Consider the following 24,395-nt stretch of genomic DNA (forward strand, 5'->3'; position numbering starts at 1 on the left):
TATATATGTATACACGCTTGTGTGTGTGTGTGTGTGTGAGTGTGTGTGTGTGTGTGTGTGTGCGCGCTCCGCCGCAGCACGGCTTTGCCGGCACTGCAGCGGAGGAGAGATCTCTGAAGTGAGTTAAGTTATATATTTGCCCTCTAGTAAATAGGGCAGGTGGTCATTATTGTATAAATATTAAAATATAAGAGCGTTCCAGCACATGCTGGGGCGGAGGGATACCACATCACATGCGGTATCCCTCCGCCCCTCTGCTCGGTGACCATCCCCGCAAATTCTAAATAAAAATTCTAAAATAAAAAATAACTTACCGAAAATCCTCGCTCTCATGTCATGTTCAAAACATTCTTCTTCAAAATGGTCACTACATATGACGTGTTTTCTCTCTGGCCAGAAGTTAGATGGCAAATCCGCTCTGTTCAAGTTGGCAATCCAGCAACGAGCCCGGTGGCTCATGAATCGGGAAGTTGAAATAAGCAATGTTTTTTCCACTTTTACCAGTTGTGTTGGAACATCCGATGGCCATGCACGTGGGCATTGTTGCTTCAGCAAAAGCTCTTGGGAATGTCAGCGGTGAAGTCCTCTGGAAATCCGAAAAAATTATTGATGATCGCAGCTGTGTAGAACGGCTCCTATTGACTTTGCATGGAAAGCGGAGAGAAATGCTGTCGCCGCTTCCGCTTTTCCACGCCCCAGGATGTGATGTCAAACGCCCCTTACTGCCCAAATATGGGCAGTAATGTCAGCCCCCATACATAGTGATTCAGACGACAATTTATGTTTTTATTTTCTTATTGATTAAAGATAAGTTCATTAAATAACCACAAACGTAGTAGTTTTAGTTATAGCTAATGATACCCTGATTTTTCCTTGTTGACCGGACTTCCCCTTTAAAACTTGAAGTTTTGGTAAGAAGTTGGTTGAATAAAGGGTTGACTGTTCTGTACATAAAAATATAAATAAATGCAACAGCATAAAATGGCCAGGGTTGCATTTAAAATATGTGTTTTGAGTTTGTTGATAATTATCAATATGGATCAATATGATTTCTATTTTTTTCTTTATCGTGCAGCCCTACAAAACAAAACACGTCTTTAGGCCTTTTTATCTAATGATGGCCGCAAAGGATTTTCTTTTCTGGGCATCCATGCCAGACTACCAAAGTTGTAAACTTTAGCTGTTTCCAGTTTTGATTATCGGCTCTGATTTTTTGTTAGTCTGTGCAAGTAGGAGTGTGAGTGAGCTAACTTAGGAAGGTGAAAAATGCTCAGTTTCTATCTATTTTAATGCAAATGGGTATCTTTAAAGATTTTTTTTCCAGATTCATTATATCAAAATGTTGATATATTAACAACCCTACATATAATAGTTTTGACATATTACCAACCGCTAATGTAAGAAGAGGCCACTGGCTCCAGGCTGCCTATCATTTCAGTACACTAAGTGCGTCTGTCAGGTGAGTTGGGCACCAGTCATTGACCGGCTCAGTCACAGCTACAGTTTTAAACTAAACATGATGATTAAAGGCTCTGTTTCCTTGCTACAAAAGATTCAAAGGCTTGAGTCGTCTGAAGACTTGGAGCACTTTATGTTAGTTAAGAATAAAATAGGGGAGTAAAAGGGAAGCTCTAAGGTTTCATGGCCATCTGAGGAGGCAACACTGCCAGGCTACCGATGAGCTGATAGATAAGAGAAACTCAGCTGAAGTGTTTTTAACCTGCTCAATTGACTACATCAAGTCAGTTGTTAGTGAATGAATGTTGGGGGAAATTCTTAGACCCATGTTTTATTCACAAACTCTGTCCATGTCTGTTAATGTGAGGTCTTTATGGAACTGGCTGTTTTCCCATCATCCAATTTTAATCTTATTTAATTATGCAGGGGTTGTTATCTATATCTATGAACGCAGTAGAAGAGCTTGTTGGTTATGGTAAAAAATCAGATTGTAACTATTTAAACAAATATTCTTTGAGTTTGGAAAAATCATCAATTTGTTTCACTTCTATAAATTATCTTGAAACCTTTTTTTTTTTTGATACCTTCTTGCTGAACCTACCTTCAAAATAAATGACTTTGAATATACTGCATTATGTAAAAAAAAATCTAAAATAAAACTAATAAAATATGGAATTAAGTGCTCTCAAACTTTTTCATATGTGTTTATCTCTTAGAATACCAAAGCAAGTGAGGCTAATGCTGCAGCTGATCATGTGTCTGCCGGGTGCCGGGTGCCGGGTGCCGGGTGCCGGGTGCCGGGTGCCGGGTGCCGGGTGCCAGTTACCTTTTCCATAAGGAAATGGTGCTGTCTACCGTGGGACGTTTTGTGCTGACCAGTTTCAATTCACGCCTACGAAGGCGGCGCCTGCAGCTGCTGCCGTTTCCATCATCTCGCTTGTGACAACTTTCCAATACACAAACACTCTAAGTGGGTTCAGTCATGGAAATTTGAAGAGGTGCACATCTAAAAACAACTTTTTTTAAATTATTATATTGATTTTGTGATCATTGGAAGTCAAAATAAAAATCAATAAAAAAAATCATTAATTGCACAGCCCTAATCTTTAATAAAGAATGTATAAGAAACATTTTCTTTTCCCTTTGACTTTACAATCATGAATGAAATTAGTTTTATTTTTGAATATATTGAATTCAATCCCATCATATTTGATCATTTGGATATTCGCTTTTATAATTGGAAATGTATTAATCAGAAGGCCTTCATTTCCTTCAATTATGCTGGACGAATATTTTCTCATATGCAATTACTATAAAGCATTATTATAAAAAAGTATAAATTAAAATGATCTAGATCATTATTTTAGCCAGCTAACAGTCAGTGGTCAGCAACAGATGGTGGAGGGACAGACCTGCATTACTCTCTACTCCATGCAGCCTTTTCCCTTTTGAACTTTCTCTGGCAATTCATTTAAAGCAATTAAACCACAGGAATGGACGGTACGCCAGTTTAAAACTGTAGCTCACTGTTCCAGAAACCAAGCCATGCGTTTCTGACATACGCTGCTGCAGCTAACTGTTAACCTGCTGAGCTGCCCTGCGCTGTGCTTTGTTGGCCTGTTTGATGTTTCATCTTCTTGGAAGCTCATCACTCTAATGAATTTGCCTCCTAATTAGTCCAGCCTTTAGCCTTTCAGACTTTGCCAGAGGCATAAACACACAGCGGTGTCACTTTGTCATGTTTGTGTTTTCTTCCCACCGAGGCATCTTCACATCCCTTCAGCTCTACCCTCCTCCCCCCCCCCCCCCCCCCCCCTCCCTCCCTCCTCCTGACTTATTGCAAACAGTGAGAACTTCATTTCACTTTGGAGTGAGGAGCTGCCTGTGCTCGGAGCAGAGGTTACCGTACAGGTAAACCTTGGCTGTCCCATTTGAGGAGCCTCGGTGATAGCAGTGAGTCGTCTCTCCCGGCCCGTTCGGCTCTATTTCATGCCTTTGTCTGCTCGCGGTGATTAACTGCCAGCTCTCGTGGCTCGGGGGATTTCTGCTTTGTGTCGAGAGCTCGGCTACAGACGGCATCATGTGAAGAGAGGGGGGTGGGTTGGATTGGAGGGTGGGACGGCTGCCGGGACTGGAGGGTCAGCTGATCAGCTCCGAGGTGTGGGAGATTTATGACCTCCCCAGAACAAAGCTGTGTCTGCTGAGAGAGCGTGAACCATAAATCAGGAAGAACTGGGTCAGATTGGGTCAGCGCTCATCTGCTCAGTGCTGATCTCTTTTTCCTAAAGGTGTGTTTTTTTTTCCACCTGACACTTTAAGTGACTTTTTTCAGCCTCTGCTGCTGGATTTGCAGAGCTGATATCTTAGAGTTCCTTTTTTTTCCCTTACTGGTGCAAAGACTGGCAGAAAAAACTCTTGATCTTCTTGATATTTTTCACGTTATTACCACATTACATGATTTTTGTCTTTCTTAACTTGTGCTGTGCATTTTTATTGACACCCTGGAGTCAGTACTATGTAGGACTAACTTTTCTGCAATCACAACGGCAGGCCTCTGATTCTTTTGGCCGTTCTTCACAAAATGAAGCACATGTGTTTACCGTCATTTTTCTCTTGACACAGATTATCAGGTGCTTTTATGTCTGGACTTTCACTGGAGACATTTAGGGTCTCAACTCTTCTATAATTTCCAAACAGTTGTTCCTTCTTGACTCCACTGTTTGGAGCTCCACCCATCTTCCCATCAACTCTGTATCCCCGTGGCGTGATGCTGCCACCGGGATTACGTGCAGTGTTTTTCCCACACACTGAGTTCCTTATTTTAGATATTATATGAAACTACAGGAAGGTTACATGACCTTTAATGACCTTGTCCCAGTATGATCTTTTGTCTCACAACAGTGACATAGAGGCCAGACTTGTGGTGTGCCCAGCTAATTGTTGACACTAGGTCCCACATGAGCTGGTATCCTTGCCGGACCTTTAAGTTCAGGTGGAAGAGCATGTGTTGGTAGGTTTGGAGTCATGTCATAACCTATTTTCAGAAGATGGATTGAACAGTGCTCCGAGAGATGTTCGAAATTTGGGGTAATATTTTAGAGTGTAACCCTGCTTTAAACTTCCCTGCAACTTTCTCCCTGACCTGTCTGCTGTGTTCCTTGTTCGTCATGATGTTCACTAACGTTCTCAAACAAACTTCTGAGGCCTTAGACAGAGCAACTGGATTTATGCAGAGATTATCAGATGAAAGGAGGTTAAATGCACATGCATGCCACACTCTTCAGATTTATTTCTGGTAAAAAAAAACAACTATGTATATATCCTGTTCACTATACCAAGTTAAGAGCAACTTGGTTAAGTTATTGCTGCATAAACTCCCGGTAAAACCCATGAAACCTTTTGATGGTTAGGTGATAAAATGTGAAACAGTTCAAGGGGAGTATGGATATTTTTTCCAGTGACTGTAAATTACAGATTCTCTACTGTCAATCACATCTGCAAGTGAATTAATGTTTTGTATTTAAAAAGCCCATTAGCTGCTCTAAGTGAGTCACCAGTAATCCTTCCATTATCTCCGCCTATGTTCACACTGTTGGCCTTTAGTCTCTGCTCGTCTTAATCACCCTAATTATATCATATTTGTCTTTTTGAGAGGCTGATGAAAATGAAACGGCATGTTCCTATTCTGGCAGCGACTTGTAACTGATTATACACAACGCATTACGCTCTATAATTCCAGTCTGTTTGATTCCGGTCGCTGGTTTGACTAGTTGTGTGATTTGTCTTCCTAAGGGCAGCTGAAGCCAAAGTGAAAAATTGATTTTTCAGCTGAAGGATTAGCATCCGAGTCATGGCTATAGGCATGCATTACATTACAGTGATTCACACGGCACCCATGCATCAAAGTGGGCTGAGAAAATTCTTTATTAGCAGATGCATATGGCCGATATTATGGGGGGGGTAAAAAACATGCAAGAAGTTTGCTGTAGTCTTTAGTGTCAAAGCTGTGGGCGAGGAGTATGGAAATAGCGCTGAATAACTTGACGCTGCCTTGTCGAAGTTCAGACAGCCCGAGTAAGGAGATAAATAATCTCTGCCAGGAAGGATGGATCTTAATTTATATGTGTCTGTATTGTTGCACAAAGGGCCATTGCAGGCTGTGGATGGAAATCAAACACATGCAAATACAGACTGTGGAATGGAAATGGCTGCGAAACATCACAGGGCTCTCGGCGCGGCTGCCAAAGCAGCAGGGAGTTTTACTTGTGTTTACGACAACATCGATCGTATTTCCCCCCATTTCACTTTGAGCAGGTGTGTGATGCGCTCGTCGTTACTGTCTCCCACCTTCATTGTGCCAAAAAGCTGAGAGGTTTACAGTGCACGTGTACGCCGGAGGCCCTTAGTTTGAATCAAACGTTCCATTGAGCCTCCGAACAGCATCTCCGCTCTTAGCTCTGAAGCGGCAAACTTCTAGAAAAAGGCAGCGGTGACCTTTGCGAGCTAAATGTGTCATTTACATACTTTGTGAAAATGTTGGGATGCAGCTGAGTGGACTCCAGAGTGTTTTTTGTTGTCCACTCTTTGTGGCTTTTTTTTAACACATGCAGTTTACCATGAGTCGTTATTGCTGGACTTTTGGAGTTATGATGGCTTTTTACTGTCAGTGTTGCTTTAATGAGTAACCCAAATGGCATAATCAGATCCCGAGGGGCAGCCATTAGCCTGCGACTGGTTTATTACTGCAGTCCAGTTTTACTATTGACATTAGTTTGGTCTGAGGACTTAACTGCAAAACTGTGATGATGCACATTAAAATGCCTCCCACAGCAGTTTAGTAGCATTGTAATTATATGGTACAGTGCAGTGCTGCAGTTTTCACGTTCATTTTATCCATAAAGGGGAAATGATTAAAACAAGGCTCCAGTACAACACGGAGAACACTTGGAAATGTCTAATTTGTCTGTTCTTACCAAAGAATCCCACTATGTGGCTTGTAGTGTAATGCTTTTGGACTAAATTGAAGCTTTTGTCATACGTAGCTGCCAGACGTACAATTCAACTCATCATGGATAGGAATCTCAAATTCTTTTCATCCTTTTTCACATTGGAACAAGTTTAATGAATGGAGGATGCTGTTAGAAGTTGTTTTTATTGGAGCATTATGCATGAGAAAATTTACATGCGTGTGGTGCCATGGGTCACTGGGGTGACTGTGGCTCATTACATTGAGTGGTCATCTTGCAATGTAAAAGTTCAATTGGGTGGAATCAATTTCAGCTTCCTCTGGCTACATATCGACGTGTCTCTGGGCAAGGCGGTCAGGAAGAAGTAGCCTACCAATTGGTTGAGACTGGTGTTAAAAAAAAAGAAAAAAAAAAAAAAAAAATATATATATATATATATATATCATATTTTCTGTTTAGCCCTTTCCACATCCACAACGATAGTGAACTCAGTGGTTGACAAAATCAATATATAACAACAACAGACAGGAAGATAAAAGAAAACATAAAAATTGGGTTAAAAGCAGGGAAGATGAAACAAAATACATAAAACTTGGTAGATAAAGCCAGGCGTGCCACCACAGATTTAATTATTAAAACCTGCCTAAACAAAAAAAGTATTGAGCCAAGTTTAGTTACAAATCGAGGGTCTAGTGGAAACTCTGTGTCGAGGTGCGGCCACAGAAAAAGCTCGGTCACCCCAGCGTTTGTATTTTGTGTTTGGAACCGTGACTAATTTAGAGCCATTTAGAGCTTTTAAACTAAATAATGAAAGTTCAACATCTGTCCTAAAAAAGTTGGGAAGCCATCCATCCATTTTCCTAACACGTCTATCCCTTGTGGGGTCACGAGGGGTGCTGGTGCCTATCTCCAGCTGTCAATAGGTGAGGCAGGGTACACCCTGGACAGGTCGCCAGTCTATTGCAGGTTGGGAAGCCAGAGCGATGGAAATAAAAGAGGTGGCCACGGTCACTTGCCTGGTGGTGGAATTTTTATATTTGGTCATTCCATTCTAAATTCCTTTATCAACTTTTTTCCCTCAAGTGAAAGCAGGGTGAAATTACTATTTATATATATAATTATATATATATAATTATTTTTATGCAGGCCTTACTCTTTGATTTGGCTTTTCTTGGTTGGACTACAGCCTGTGGACCTTTGCTGCATGTCTTCCCCCACTCTCATAGCCCCCTTCCATCACCCTAATAAATTCTGGGCTCTGGCTGGGCCATTCCAGAACATAGGTATTTTTTTCCAGTCATATGTTGGTAAAAGAAAAAGATTTCTTTAAACTTAAGTCTGTCAGGGGTGTGAATCATTTTTGGCTTATCTGTATAAAATGGTGTGATTGTGGTGCTAAGAGATATTTATGCTAATACTAGTGGGAGTGAATGTCTATATGGGAGCCTATATTTGTAATCTAGACTGTTTCTGGAGTGGAGAAAATCTGTTTCTGTTAAAATCATGAAATTTGCATGGCAAATCTAAGTATTTAACCCCCTATATGTAAAAAAAAAAAATAACAATAAGTGTACTGTATGTGAATGATAGTTTTTTATTTCAACTTAGACTGAAACTGCCAGAGATCAGACAGATTTAACTAGTTGCATCTGAAGATCTTGCCGTCATCTGTCAGCGTCTTGAGGACAGCTTGAGAAATATTCACCGAAAATCCCTGTTTAATTGTGTTTCATTTTTCCCGTTACTGGAAACTCCCAGACCTCTGTACGCTCTGTACCGTTAGCAGTTTGTCTCCGCAGAGCCTGCTGTGCTTTGGAGAGAGAAGTTTCACGGCGCTTTGAATTCCACATCCGTCGTGCATCTGCTCTGTGGGTTTAATTCGCAGACACCATCAGGCATTATAATTTCTCCCCAGACAGCCTTGAGTGAGCAGTAATATCGTGTGCCGTGAATTTATCGCCCTGTGTCGGCTGGCAGATGAATCAATGTGCCATACAGAGGAGGATTTTAACATTGTACCTTTAGACAGAAATGACAATTGTTGTGGATTGTGCAGGATTGTCTGCACTGTTTGACTCAACACAATTTACCCTTAACTCAAAGATGGCACATCCATAAGTTAAAAATTATACACCACTCTGGGCTTTAACAGCTGGTTTAGGATCACGGATGTAAGAAAAATGTCAATGAAAGCCTCATTTCATAGAGGACAACTGAGTGATCATGCCTGTAAGATTTTATTTCCTCTGACATTCCCTGATAAAGCGAGTAAAGAAGCTTAATCATCAATATATTACGCTAACACGCTAATCCACCTGCGGACATTAACCACGTCGTTACTTTGATTCCCCACGAACGGAATGAACAAGACAGTCAGGTTCAATGCTCCAAGAGTCCTTTGTGTTTAAACTCTAACAAAAAGCAATTGTACAGGAAGTTTCATGAGTCATATGTTTTGGTTTTCGAGCAAAGCTTGCGCTGAATTCATTTACAACAACTTTTAGCACATTCTGATCTGAACAGAATCATGAATCGCAGCGGGCGAGTATTACCAAGATATCGGGCGTCAGTCTTAACACTGTGACATGTCTGATTGACTCCGACTCTCCTCGAGCGTACGTGCTCGCAGGAATCCTCCACACTCCAGGCTCAACTTCCCACAGAGGTTAATGGAACACGTCCTGATAAATTAGCAAAGTGCGACTGATAGATCAGTCATCTAAATACCATCCTTCTCTCTCAGCGCCAGCCTGGCACCCGTCCAGCACAAACGGCGCTTTATTCTTTTTGTTGCCAAATTGGATTTACTCCATTGCACCGCAAACCTCCCCGCTTAATCACTGCGGGGAAATAAGCGCTGGCCAAAAGAGCTTAGCGTCGTGAAAGTTGTGAAACAAATGGAAACAGACAAAAGCCGAGCTAAATGATGAAAACATCCTCCTCTGTTAGACAGTTAGGATGTTGTAAACTTGTTCAAGTTGGATTCTCATTAAAAGGATGACAAGATAAAACATGAGTTTATAAGGCCGTCCTGAGCACTGGTGACTTTTGTGACTCTAGAGTCCCTTCAGTTATTTGTGCAATTTGTGTTTGAGAACTTGGATTCAGAAGGTAAAGCCATGTCAAAAGACAAGACCTTTTAATTCCTTCTGTAAAATGTAATTACCGAGGAATAGATTAGGACACATTCACATTTGTACCTACCGAAAATGGCTAAAATCAAACAAACATATTTCAACAGGTGTATTTGATGGGGACACCATTGCTCTGAATATTGCCCTGTTTAACCCTGAGACATTTAGTTTGATGTACTGCTGACGGGTAAAGTGAAAGGGAACACCAAAATGAGATCAAAATAGCTGTTGAAGTGTTCAAAAAGAAGAATTTAGCAGTTTGAGTCTGGTTAAGAATTTCAAGGGGTCTGAAATGGTTCTGCTGGAGGTCTTTCCTTCCTGATAAAGGGGAGTTTTCCTCTCCACTGTCGCTTCATGCTTGCTCAGTAGGATTGATTGCTGCAAAGCCATCAACAATGCAGACGACTGTTCACTGTGGCTCTACGATCTTTCACGAGGAGTGAATGCTGCAGACTCAACGCAATGTGCTGGGTTTCCTTAGATAGGAAACCTTTTGACCAATCTGTCTGGATGATTTGATTGACTTTGTAAAGTGGCTTGAGATAGGATGTGTTGTGAATTGGTGCTATATAAATTAAATTGAATTGAATGGAAAATAAATTGAAATCAGCCACTCCACTGTGTGGACAACAATCTACAGCACTATTGGAGGTCATTCAGGAAAAGTGCCAACATTTTAGTAGTTTCCCCTGGAACAGGCAACAGGGGTGAACTAAACCTCTTTTAAAGCACACTCTTTTTGCTGTTGATCTAAACGACTGCACAAGATGAGCTTCCATGGAATGTTTATTAGAAGCAGTGCTAGAAAATAACAGCGCTACTAATGTCGTTATTTTACCACTAACTGAGCAATCTGACTATTAATTGTTCTCATTTTAGTAATTCCGTTTCATTACTTACAACACAATATGCCAGTTGCAGCCTGTTATTGTGCAATAATTATGAAATTCCAAAACATTTATTATGTTTTAGTCTTTTTTCTAAATATTGAACATAATTATGTAGGTGTCTTAACTCTTTACTCACTGGTTCGGCACTAAAACGTTTGCTCTCCAATAATAGAAAACATAAAAACAAATCTAAAGTTTGCCAGAGAGCAAATAGCCAAAGACCAAGACAAGAAAAATCACAACAAAGAATGCAACAAAAATGTTATAATCTGTAAACAGAGGCACTGTGTGGCATAAACCAAATATGGCATTCCAGGAAAGCAAACCTCAGACCAGTTGTGAAACACAGATGTGGTAGTGTCAGGGTTTGGGGATGCTTCATAGCACCATCATAGCATAATGGAAAATGTGAGCATATAAAGTTGAATCACAACTAAACCCTGCAACATGACAGTAACTTAAAAGAGCATAAGGCTACCAAGGACTGCCTAAGAATTATTGTGATGCCAGCAGTAAGATTGCTCTGCCCCTGTGGAAGTGTACCCCAGGCCGAGGTAACCCCGGAAACAAAGATGCCGTTGATGGCAGTGATAGCTGTTGAAACCATTTCAAAATGAGTTGCAAATCATGTCAGTGAGGTTATTTCAAGGTAACCATGGACAGAAAAGTTTAAATACAGGCCTTATACCCAAATCAATAAATATTAGTAACTGAAAATAGTTACTGCAGACTGCAGTAGATATGTTCGTGCTGTAACTGAGCTATCCATTTCAAGAATGTATGGTTAAATTTTGTATTAGGAGTGCAAAGTTAACTTTACACTACTGATAATAACCAATAAAGAAAAAAAACTTAAACAACCAGCAATTGCAACATACATATATTTATTTAACACATTTATTTAACCAATAAGAACACAATGTTTATGGACAAAAATTGAGTTACCTTCGCACAGACGAACAAGCGGTAGTTCCCTGTCGATCACTGCTGTGGTCAGCCTCTTATGAGGTCGGCCAGCTGCAAATCCATCTTTTACATTTTTGTATACTCCTTTTTACGTTTTGGGAAAGGAACAAACTGTATTCCACCCTTTAACCCTTTGGGATTACGCATGTCTGAATTGTACTTTCCCCGCTAACAACATTCAACCATTTTTACTGACGTTGTTCTAAACAAAATCCCTCTGACCGCAATGCATTTGTAATGCAAACTCCCAACTGCAGGTAAGGGACAAATTAGGATTGCGTGTTGGCACGCACGCCAACAAGGGTCGGGGGGTCAAACCGTTTCTGATGTACTGAATTACGTACGTGTAATGAAAAAACAGATGCCTTTGTCAGAGAGGGCAAAGGAACTGCCAGCAGATGCAGAGTAGAGAAATTCCCAACATGTTTGTCTTATTCTGCCTCCCACAATGGACGGGAAAAAATGTTAGGGACTGAATGATAAACGGCAGCTCAAAAAAGGCCTTATTTCATTTAACATGCTGGCTGTTCTCTTACAAAGTTGAGAAAAGGTCAACTGTTGCACAAAATTACATAGAACATGCCCAACGTAAAATAGAGAAAACTTTGTGAGAGATTTCCAGAGCCTGAAAGTAACCGTGGAGACAGACATTGTGTTTGTTTGATGTTGGAAAATACACTTGAGGGCAATGCTGCACGGTGGATGCATTGGCAATGCAGATGGGAGAATTAGGAGGAAACGTGATTTCAGGGATCAAATATTTTCCGGCCAATGATGATGACTGACCAATATACCGCTTTAGACTCCGAGCATTGCATTTTGCTGTAACCTACAGAGGACAGTGGCTGCACCTCCCTCCCAGGTGCAACCCCAGAGTGCAGCAGGTGCACCTCCTGCTCACTCACGTGCAGCGCAGCGTCTGTCTGCTTCCTTAAAATGCTTTTTGCAGTTTATCATCACATGGGGAACCTTTCATTCCTCCTGGTCTCTCCTCTTCCGTGATCTAAACGCACAGCCTCAGAGAAATTTCAACACGGAGTACGGCTGTCATCCGACGTGTAACACAGCAATCAAGTTTACTTTTTAACAGGTAGTTTAACAGTGGGGAACACTTATGTGATTTTTACCTCCTGATTTTCACATTTAATAAACTCCTCTTGGAATGTTTTTTTCAGTTTCTTTGCTTTTCCTCCATAATTGCCACTTCACCACGTTTAAAAAAATTATCAGCTGACCTATTTTTAACACACATTAACGATGTGCTTTGCGTTGATCATTACGGTCGAATCTGGCCCTTTCTTTTTCAGAGATAAATTAAAAAAAATGTGCTTGACAATGTTTGAGAGTGGCTCTGCCTCCTGTGGGACTAGAGATGGAAATTAGCACTAGTTATAATCTTGCATATGTATTTTTGTTCATTAATAGGCATTTTTAAATAAATAAATACATGTACAAAAATCTAAATCTGAATATTTCCTAATAAAAAAATTAAGATTTAATTGACAGTCCTATTTTTTTCCCCACATCACCCAGCTGTCTTCAACCTATTTTTGGACATAATTCCGTATGGATGAAGATGTTTTCCAACTGAGTGATGCTTGTTTATGTGGTTGGTTCTCTATGAGATAAAACAATCACTTTTATTGAATTTCATTGTTAGGAGTTTGTGATACACGTCTTGTGTGCTTGGAAACCTCAGAAATACGTTTTGTGTTGCATAAAAGTAGATATGCATGAAAAAATTAGCTGGAGATCAGAATCTGTTTATTTTGCATCTGACCCCTGATCACTGATTGGCTGGCTGGCTATTGGGTTGTGCCATCCTCGGTGACAACAGCTGTTTCAAAGATTTTTGAAAACTGGTAATGACTGTTTTAAATCGCTAGGAAGGAATGGAAGATGGAAGTCAAGGCTTTGAAAAGAAGAGACCCAAAGAGTAGAATTCATAGTTCCGTCAATTAGGGCAGGCCTTCCAGGTCTTGAAGCAGCAAAGCAACTCCAACTTATCAAATGCTCCTGCCTTTTGGTGTGATATGATTCTTCTTATATGCTATGTTAGTTTTACACTGGATGTAACAGGATGTAGATCCAGTCACATTGTTGATCTGGTCAAAGTGAATGGATTCGGGCAGGCCGGCTTTTGGTTTTCTGCTGCTGTACTGCGTAGCTCTGACCAAGGTAGACCCCTGCTCTATCTTGGTTGCAGTGACGCAGCATTTTGACCGGGAAATCCATGAATAAGGAAGAAAGACTCTTTGGCAAAGTAAAACACATCTGCTTTGGGGAAATTACAAAATAATATCTCCAAACCGCGAGTTAAACAGAACGCAATTTCTATCCAAGTTTGTCCCCATTTAAGTCAGTCCCAGAAAACACACAGCTCAATTAATAATCAGTAAAATATTTCATTAAACTGTGTACTTACCCATGAAAGGAGGTCAGACAAGAAAGTGAAACAGCAATCTTCTTTGAGCTTGTCTGAACAGCAACTGCAGCTTTACCTTGAGTCCCCGGCTTGTTTATATTGGCAGAACTTCCCAAAATTTGCCGTACATACTCTCTCCTGAATTCTCGATTTTGGGGGTCCGCTTGTTCGTAGAGGGACTCTCTACGCAGTCAGTAGGTGAGGGGAAAAAATCTGTACGGATCCGAACGTCGGGCCGGATGGATCCGATGGTTTGGTGTGTTTCTGCCTTTATACTACGTAGACTCAATCACACTCAATTTCTGATTTACAAGGATTTTATTCATATTTTCATATATTGGATTAGTAAATGAAATTGTCATTTAACTACCACAATACTCTGCTCTTCTTTGTCTGATATTAAATATGTTTAAGTCATTTAAGTGTGACATGAAGGCAAAAACAGAGGAACTCTGTAAGGGGCCATCTATTTTTTTTCTCAGCGCTGGATTTAAACACGCGAGTGTATTTGCTTGGGCCGCTTCGACCTAATCACATCCGTCAGCGTTACAATATCAGTTTGTTTATGAAGCACATTTAAAACCGCTCTACTTGGACCAAACTCTACAACAAGGTGAACAAGTCAAAAATAATAAGTCAAAAAGATCTTGGAAGTTTCAGAGAGCAATTCCCCTTTTCCCTCCATCATCTAAAAAAGCATTAGAAGACCTATGCCACTAGCTTAAACTTGCTACACCTATAAATGGGACCAATGGGTTTTGTGTATGGTTTGGATTTTTGGCATCAAGTCATGATATTTTGGTGAAGATTCTCAGTCATCCAGGTCACGGTCATTCATTTGTTTTTTTTACTCTTTTTGGAAAGTCATGATATTGTTAGGCAGAAGAATTCAAAATGGTGTCACCTTCATTGAACGCTCAGTATCCTTACCATCTGAAGTAAATTAGAGCGATATGCCTAAAGGAGCGTGTTGTGAATGTCAAATATTAGACAGCTTTGGGAGATAATGTAATTTAACACGTCTCTGAAACTTATGCAGGCACAGAGCCGTACAATCTGCTACATCCGTAATTTGGGAATCTTGCGCCCTCAGTGTCTTTGACAAAGTCAGTGCTGGCAACAGTTTCATTTGCCATATTTAGCAGGAGCAGTGCATGATATTATGCAGTTACCCAAGCAATTATATTTTTTTTTATGCATTGGCTAAATTTTCGTTTAGTTTCTTGTTAATTTAGAGTATCATTCTCCTAGGTTTCATATTGATAAGAGCTGACGTTTTAATCAAGTTTTTTTTTTTTTTTTTTTTGCTGAATCATCCTAATTAATTAATGGCATAATGTTATTGGCCAGGAGGCTTTCAGTGTCCAGTAATTAGGAGCTGAAAACAGGCTCATCAAAGAAGTCGGAATTAGCATTTTGTTCACAGCAGAAAAACAAATGTCTCGCAGGTCTGCCAAATTCTAGTTTGGTGGCAAAGTAAAAAATCTCTTTATCTCCTGTATAACCCTGGCTTTTCTCACTGTTAAGAGAATGCCATAATTATTTAGTGCTTGAATAAATAAATTCTAGCACCAGTCCTGTCTCTGTGTAGTTTATACATCCTTATAGTTTGAGATGTAGAGAAACAAATGGTGGTTTCCTCAGTTTAGTCTGATCTTACTCTGCATAAAAAGACATAACCTGTGCTCCCTACTGTCTGACATCAAATCCCTCTAAACGTTTCCTGCATGACTCCAGATATTTTCCCTCTTTTCTTGATAAAGAAATTGGAGTTCAAGTGTTCAGGGACTCAAATCAATAATGCTATTTTAATTGTTTTAGAATTTTTCTAATAATTAAGATCTTGACGTGGTTTCACTGCTTGTGGTTTAGATTCCCATGTTGGCCATTCAAATCTAAAAAAAATGAAAGAACTTGAACCCTGATCAAACCAGAGTAACTTTACTTATAAGAGTCATATAATAAAATTTCAATTGGTAGGGATTCTCCCATAAAGTAATCATAGCGCTTGAACTTTTTCACATCTTGTCACATTACAACCTGAAACTTTATTTTGTTAGGATTTAATGTGCTGGACCCCCACGACTTCTTGCTTTACTGTGAAGGGAAAGGAAAATTATACGTATATGTTTTTACAAATATTTTGCTTTCTTAAAGCTGATGCCACCAAATAAATCCAGTACAACCAACTGCCTTCTGAAAATACCCAATTTCTAAATGATGTCCATCTGTGTGTAATTTAGTCAGCAGGTCCTTTCCGCTGCTACCTTACACAGGGGTCACCACAGGAAGTTGTTACAACTTTCACACAGACTTTCTACTCCATGTGCTTTTCCTGAAGCTACCAGCTTTTGAATCTGACTCCCCTCTATAAAAGACGTGGACTTTGCCTTCTACACTTTAGTCTCAGAGTAAAATCAGCTTTTTTTCTGATTTCTATTTTAGGACTGCTTCTGCATATGACATAGCCATGGCTCATAATGTCACCGTCATGTATCATCAAAATATGCCATTGTGAACAACATAAAGACAATAAAATGAAGATAAAATGAGCTGAATTGTATCCTTTTGTCTCCAACTAGAATAGTTTTTTTTTTTTTAAACTATGAAAATATATATGCAAATAGAATTGCAAATGAAAACATATGTAATTGACAACTATTGACCACAAATATGACCAATTGAATTAATCCCAAAACCTAGTCAAGAAGCCTTGAACCAGTCTCAAATAAACCAGCTTATTTCATTAATATTTTACTTAAGTGAGGGATGCCTTGCAACCCTCACTTAAGTAAAAGATTAAAGAAATAGCAGACATGTAATATAAGGTTGGTTGAAATAATTGTGTCCCAAATTATTAATACATCTTCAAAAATTCATTGCAACTTCCTGTTACAACCAGAAGTGTGCTGTGTAGTTAGTTTTATACATTGCACTGCATGCGTATTAGTGGATTTCACTTGTAGCTACGATATACTGATTACACAAGGATCTTACTTGGTCTGGAATGGTGCTACAAGAATGTGCAATGTATCCTTGGAAAGCTAAGATTGTTTAGTTTCCAAAGTGCTGCAAAACCAAAAGCATTTATGAAAACATTAAATATTGCAGACTTATTTTAGAAACATTAAAGCCTCCTTCTTAGAGGGATTTAGGAAAAAAACATGACTATTTCTTACCTACTTTTATAGCTAGAGAAAAATAGGTGTCGCTCTGCTCATCCTGGTACCTGAAATGGCAAGCCAGAGGAGATTTTATGAAACGTGGTGACTCTGGGGGAGCTGCAAAGATCTGCAGCTCCAGGCTGGAAATTTAGCTGAAACAATTATTAACTATGATAAGGTCATGATCAGGTTTTGTTTAGGAGACCAACATTGCACCAGCCCATTGTGTTGCTGAAAACATTACAAACTGTACATCCCTCAGAATGAAACATTAAGAGGAACATAGATGGCGCTAAATATACTGCAAACCTCGATGAAAACTGAGAAGAGGATGCAAAATCCATAACCTAAACCTTACTGAGAATCTGGGTTAAATCAACACCTTCCCTCCAGTCCGTCTGAGCATGGGTTGTTTCACAACGAGTAGGCAAATACTCTCTAGATGTGCAAAGCTAGTAGATACATCACAGGATTTTCAGCTGTAATTAAAATGTACTCATGGGGCTGAATACAAATGTATACCGGACTTTTTGGATTTTGTTCAGTAACACATTTAGAAAACCATATGGATCTTTTTACTTTCACTTTTACAATTTTACACTACTTTGTCTATCACATAAAATTCTATTAAAATACATTTCCAAAATATCCCAATATACAGCTTGAGTTCGCAACATGTCAAATTGTAAAAATGAAATAAAACAAGAGATAAATTTGCTGTTTGAGTTCTTTTTTTACAGCACTTACTATGGCTATACCACTACATTTTTTTTTTTACTTATGTCTTCTCATCAAAAACTCGATTTGCATGTGGATGACAGGTGCAAACTCAGCAGGAAAGTCTGTGTTAATGCTAACAAGGCCAAAGTGTTGTGTAAGTACCAGAGCGTGGAGTCAATCACACTTCCACTGTAATACTGACTTCCCTTAGCCAGATTTGGTTCTCAGGTTTTTATTTCTGTGAATGAAAGCTTAAACTGTGCTGGCATATTCTGACTGCGTGCCAGCAGTTTTCCTTGGATCCGTATCAACTCTGCCGGTCTTGGCTGGAGAGGATGCATTGCCTACTCCTGGGCTTCCCGTCGCCTTTGTGTCCCCACACGGTTCAGCGTGAGCAGGAGAACCGGCAGCAGAAAGAATGGGCGGCAGAGGCAGCGGCGGCGAGTGAACCAGAGAGATTAACTGGGAAATTGACACTGACAAATCTCATACATTAAGGCTTCCTGGGAGGCAGCTATCGGTGGAATAGGCAGCAGGTACCATATCCCATAAATGAGGCTGGGCTTCTGTAATAGTGTGCATGCTGGAAAGCCGAAACCTTCCTGCGGTGGAAAGCACAAATGATAAGGAAGCCAGGTGTGCCCGGAGACTTTTCATTTGACTAATGTGTTTTCACCTAGAATAATGAATAGAGTGAAGGAGATGAGAGTAATTAATTTGAGCTTTACCAGCTAAATAACAAAGCAAATACGGGCAAAACTGTTTCATTTCCCTTTGGACTTGACGCTTTTTTTCCCTCCTCTCTTGCCTGCTTTAATGAGATAAAGCCAGCCTCCTTTGAAAAGGAGACCTAGATACTGTTGTTAGTAGCCTTTTGATCTGCTCTCAGGGTGTTTGCTTACATTTTTCAGAGTAATGAAGGACACAAACACCATTTACATACATTTTCTGAGTTGTTGATGTTGATAATGGGAGAAAAAAATGCTAGTTTCTTGTGACAGTAAAACTTGCACATACAAATTCTAAATTTTTATCTTAACTAGGTGCTGTTGGGGCTTTCAGTTTCCTCTTCCCACCTTATTGTGCATGTATCCTTTAGTCTTGCGAGTGAAGAACCTAATTACCAAACACAAACACCTCTTTGGCCCCGGCAGCCGCACCACTTCTTGTTGACTCTGTCTTATTCTCAGCGACTTAACCCTGCTCAAGAGGTTCATGGTGTGCTCCCTCTATCTTTATTTATTTCAGGCGGTGAAGTTGTTTTCCTGGAAAGGTACCAGTGCCCTTGCCGTTGCCTAGCAACAAAGTGAGTCCATGGGACTTCTCGTCTTGAAGATTCTCACCACCTACCCGGAAACCATCCTCCTCAGACGGTCGGGGAAACTTTGAGCATTCATCGCCGTTTATCAACGTGAGTGCCTGACATGGTGCCTTGTAAAAGTATTCACACCCCTTAAACTCTTACAATGTGGTGTATAATTGTGAAGAGAAAGTTAAGAAGAATGCATGGTTTGAACATATTTTAGAATAAGACAATTCCAAGTTTGGTATCCATTTGCATTCAGTTCCCTTTACACTGATACCCCTAAACAAAATGCAGGAAAATGACAGTGAAGGCCTCAGAGGCTTGTTAGGGAACATTAGTTAACAAACTGTATCACGAACACAGCAGACAGGTCAGGAAAGAAGTTGTGGAGAAGTTTCAAGCAGGGTTATGTTCTAAAACAGTCTCCACACCAGTGAACATCTCAGAGTTCTTTTTAATCCCTCTCTCAAAGAAGCAGTCAAAATGCCTGTGGTAACTCTGGAGGAGCTGCAGTGATCAGTAGATGAGTTTGCAGATGAGAACATTTTTACTTCTTGACCCAAATGCAAAACGTAAAGAGTGGTAAAATAGTAGCACTTCATTTACTTGACTCTCGCCACGTGGATTTCGTTCTGTAAAGCTCCACACATCCATCTGGAATCGCTGCCGTTGGGAGCGATTTCAGTATCACATAAAATGGACGAGCCAATCAGGAACGGTGGGCAAGAGTTTTGTAGATCAGAGAAGCAGACAACAATGGCGGCTCGCAGCGAGGAAGCATAGGTGACCAGATGTCTCCGATTTCTGGGGAAAGTCCCCGTTTTGGATGACCTGTCCCCGGCAAAAGCTGTCCCAGGAAATGTCCCAGATTTCAGTGTATCATGATGGAGTAAAAATGTTTAACGCAGCAAGGTGTATTTAGCCGGTCCTGCCGCTGTCCCAACGTTAGTAGAATTGCTGAGCGCGACCCCCCCCCCAAAAAAAAAAACAATCACCTGACAGAGACGCTGCGCCCTCCTGCTTAGGAAAATCAGAGGCGTCTTCGGTTTTCATTGGAGATATCTGGTCACCTTGCAAGCAGTAACATTGATGCTACTATTTCAACAGTGTTCCCCAATCAACCAAATATTAATTATTTAAGCTTTGTTTTTGGACTGTCGGGCTGATCGTTCTCCACTCCACGCTCAACCCTTCCCATTCACCGTTCAGCTCACATTTATCAGTTTCCCATGCTGCTGCTAATTAGGTCAATCCATTCCACTTGGGGCTCCACTTACATATACCTGCCTCACTCAACCACTCCCTGCCAGAGCGTCTCTTCTTCTCTCTCTGTCACAAACACTGGGGCAAAAACACATGCAAGCACTCAGCCTGCTGATCCTTGTAGAGCTATTCTTGCCCTGCCCCCGCTAGTTGGCTACACCGGTGGTTGTGCGTGCCGCCTGATTCAGCTTGTTCCTGGGGGTTCTGTGTCTCACTCCCCCCTCTCTGGGGACTCGTCGACCTCACCTGGTCAATTCAGCCTCTGCTTGCATCGTCGTGTCACCTGCCTGTTTCTGCCAATATTATCTGATTATCTACCTCTTCCTGCCATCATCACCTGGCTCACCAGTCTCAGTCATCTCCTCTCGCCATCAGCCATTTCTGCCTGTCTGTCTGTCACAGCCTTTTAATAAATCTTTAAAGAAATATTCCAAAACTGTCCAGCTTGAACTACGGGTTTGCATTATGGATGGAGCTAAAATGGGCTAAAACACACTTTTTAAGCTCTTAGTTTAAAAATAATAATAATAATACTTTGAGACCATTTACCATTTTCTTTTCATTTCACAGTTATATTCTAGTTTTTCATTGTTTCTTGAAAAATAATAAAATCTGAATGAAATACGATGTGGGACGGTTTGACCGTAATGAGAGCTTGATATAGTATTTGGCAAAGAACATAAAGTTAAAGCAAGTGTGCCAGAGTGGATATGCCGGTCACTTTGTACACTAAAAAAATTGATTTCTGTTGAGCAACTATTATTTTTTATTTATTTAACAGTAGTCTTGCACTACTGTATAAAGTTATACTGAACTGCAGCATTTTGGCTGCAGCAGTTTTTCAAAGACCATTTTTCACTCAGAGGGAAGAATTCATCACACTTTACTGTGTTAAATATTCATGGAGGCGTTGTGTTGTTAAAATAAGGCTCATTAGCACTTCCAACCTCTTTTCAAGTTCCGCCTATCTCTTGTCACTCTCAAAAGAGCAACAGAAACATGTTATTCTTCTCTCACATCCTGTGCACTCAAAGTGGGTCAGAACAGAACATTAGCTATGCCTTTATGTGAAATTCAGATCCACTTCAATGCTATTACATTTTAACACCTATTGAAGCATTGTGAATGTGGGTTAACATATTCGTAAAAGTGACTGAAATATCGTCTCATGATTTTTTTTTCTAATTAAATTAGAATTTTGGAAGGAAATACTTTTTTTTTCCTTTCCTGTTCACACCTGGTGATATAACATGTGTCCTGGCTAAATCAGGCATTTGTTATGTGGTGGATGCCGGACATTGTGTGATACAGAAACCAACAAAAGGTACCATCCCCTTTTAAAAGCAATAAAAACAAACATTACACAGTAAAGAAAACCCAAACACCCCCAAAAGTGCGTTGATTAACATAATCTGGAGAGTGCAGGGTTATTTTTCATTATGGTAAATGGCCTGTACTTGCACAGTGCTTTATCAAGTCCAGGGAGCCAAAAAGGATTTACCACTGCATTCAGTCATTCACACGCTGACGGTGGTGAGATACATTGTAGCCAAAGCTGACAGAAGCTTGCATAAAATTTTTACCAGCAGGTGCTTTGACCTAGCCTGACATGGTCATACTCAATTCTAGTCAGAATTTGAGTCTGATACTGCTCCATAGAGCTGTGATTATGGGACGTGTTTCGAACAAACCAGGAAAAAAAATTCCTCTGCACTCAATTGGATAGACCTACAACCAATAAGAGCAACGGAGTGTGTGACGTATGTTAAGCGACGCATAGTTGTTGTCAACGGAACTCAACGGTTAGCCTAGCATAAGAAGGTGAGCGTTAACGATTTTTGCCGGTGTTGCAAAAAGAATGTAAGGATCCAAGGAGTCCTTCAACACACGAACCTGTCGATGACTTCTAGAACAGACCTAATAGCAGAATCTACACACTTCAACTCTCCAGCGGCAGCCATCGTTGTTGTAAACAAATTCAACCCAAGTGCGCCTTGGTGACGTGGTTGATTACGTTACTGTTGATCATCTGTCCATCATCGTATAAAGCCCGCCCTGACAATTTGATTGGCCCGCCAGATATTGGGCGAGCATACTCGCGCTACTATTGAGCAATACCAGACCGAACTTCCCGACCAAAAACGTTGTGGGCGGGACTAAGTTCGGAATGGCACCCAGGCTAGCTTTGACCACCACCAGCAGGCAAAGTGGGTGAAGTGTACCCAAGGACAAGGACACAACTGAGTCAGACGGAGAGGGTTTGAACTGGCGACAATGGTACAATGAATTTAAATTGATTGATTTTTTAACAGGAGACGATCAGACAAAAACTCTTGCTAGAGCCATATCTTTTTCGAGTGAAGGGGTAGTCCTTAAACACTAATTCTACTATACTAAAGTGAATGAGAAATGTTTGTATCGTTTATAATTACCTGACCTTTTTAGACTTTGTTAGTCGTTGGGTAGTGGGAACTTTATTTAAATGGTTAAACATAAAATATTCTAAAAAAATGGAGACAGTCTAGTTAATCCGATACCCGCTGGAATCAGTGAACCCATTTAGGTTTTAACCTCAAACTGTGTGCGTTTTTAAGAGCAGTCTCTTAAGAAGACAATTACGTATTTCACAAACTGCTGGAACAAAACAAGTTTCTTCTTTGATTATCACTCCTGAATTCTTTACATGGAGTCCCTTAGTTTTGTATAATTGGTCTAAGCCCCTGTTGCAGCAGGGTGTGATGTATAAGGATATCAATGTGGATTAAAATAGTTAGATTTGGAAGAAAGCTGATTTTTCCTATCTTTACTGCAAAAGTAGTTAGCTTTTTGCTGGCTGTGAAGGGGCAGTTGGTAAGGCGATCTCAGACAGGAGGATCTTTGGTTTGATCACCAGTCTGTTCATCTCTTGGAGTGCTTTGGACAAGAACTGAACCGCATCTCTTTCTCGACTCCTCTGCTGTGTGGTTGCAGAAAAGAAGCACATTCACTGTAGACTGCAATGTATAAAACTCACATGTCCAGGTGTTTGGGGGAAAAAGAAGATTAATGTTCTCTCTAAGTATTCCAGAAATGGTTGAAATATTTATGTTTTTCACTAGTTTCATTTATTGCAAAATTGCATATTAAAATGCCCAAATAGGCTTTTACACTTTCAGAAATAAAAAGATAAAATATGCGATTAATTTGCGTTTAATCTCAAGTTTGTCATGTCTAGCAGGAGAGGGCAGCAAAACTTGGGAACACAGGAGAACGTGGAACACAGGAGAACCAGAATGACCCGACAATGGGAAACACAAACAGAGGAACTTAAATACAGGTGCTAATCAGGGGATCAACAGGTGAGGCCAATAAACAGAAACAAGTCCACAGCTCAGAGGTCCTGACATTACCCCCCCCCCACCCCCCGCTAAGGGCGAATTCCAGACGCCCTCCAATGTCCAGTCCAAAAAAAAAAAGAAAATCCAGCTAGGGTGGGCAGAGAGGGCCTTCGGAAGGACGGAAAAAAAAAAAACGACACCAAGAACTTGCTCCACTTGAGAGCCAGAGGCGGGCGTCACGGTGGGCGACCCCGGCGGCGGGACATCAAAGTCAGCGGCGGACGACCCCGGCGGCGGAAAAGCAGAGCCAGCGGCGGACGCCACTGCGGGAGACCTCGGTGACAAAGCTGCAGCTCAGCCAGCCGCCGAAACTCTAGAGACTGGTGGCAGGACCTGTGAGCACTGGAGAGATCACATGACTCCAGAATGCTGGGAAACTCATGAAGCTTAAGTACAGTAGAGGCCTCGGACGGTGACTCGGGTGCGGAGGAGACCTCGGACGGCTCGGGTGCGCTGGGCAGCGGCGCGGAAGGGCGATTCTGCCGGCGGGTGAGGACAGCAACCGTCAGCTGACCGATCCGGCCCGACAGCCCCCGCAGCAGATCTTGGGTGGTTTGAACTGCTTCTCCAAGCGACCGAAGCTGCTCATGGTGAGAGGAGAGCGTCCTCCCGATTGAGTCCAGAGGATCGGGCTGGCCGGAGCGGTGGCTGACAGGAGGAGCCCCGGAGCGGCTAGGATGCTGCTGCACAAGGGGCTGCCTCCAGAAGTGATTACACAGCCCGAT

The 24,395-nt window shown here is 41.0% G+C and overlaps 1 protein-coding gene across 5 annotated transcripts in view; it reads left to right on the forward strand.

Annotated features, from left to right (window-relative positions):
* The window catches only part of mgat4c (mgat4 family member C), a 211,557-nt gene that overhangs the window by 23,071 nt on the left and 164,091 nt on the right, over positions 1–24,395 (forward strand). For 4 of the 5 annotated variants that reach the window (XM_036146155.1, XM_036146132.1, XM_036146143.1 and 1 more), the window contains exon 2: positions 18,973–19,135. The exons of the other annotated variant lie outside the window; for it this stretch is intronic. The gene's annotated coding sequence lies outside the window, so the exon portion shown is untranslated. The remainder of the gene's footprint in view (positions 1–18,972; positions 19,136–24,395) is intronic. 5 annotated transcript variants of the gene reach the window in all.

The sequence above is a fragment of the Fundulus heteroclitus genome, chromosome 2 (assembly GCF_011125445.2).
Source record: "Fundulus heteroclitus isolate FHET01 chromosome 2, MU-UCD_Fhet_4.1, whole genome shotgun sequence".
Classification (NCBI taxonomy): domain Eukaryota; kingdom Metazoa; phylum Chordata; class Actinopteri; order Cyprinodontiformes; family Fundulidae; genus Fundulus; species Fundulus heteroclitus.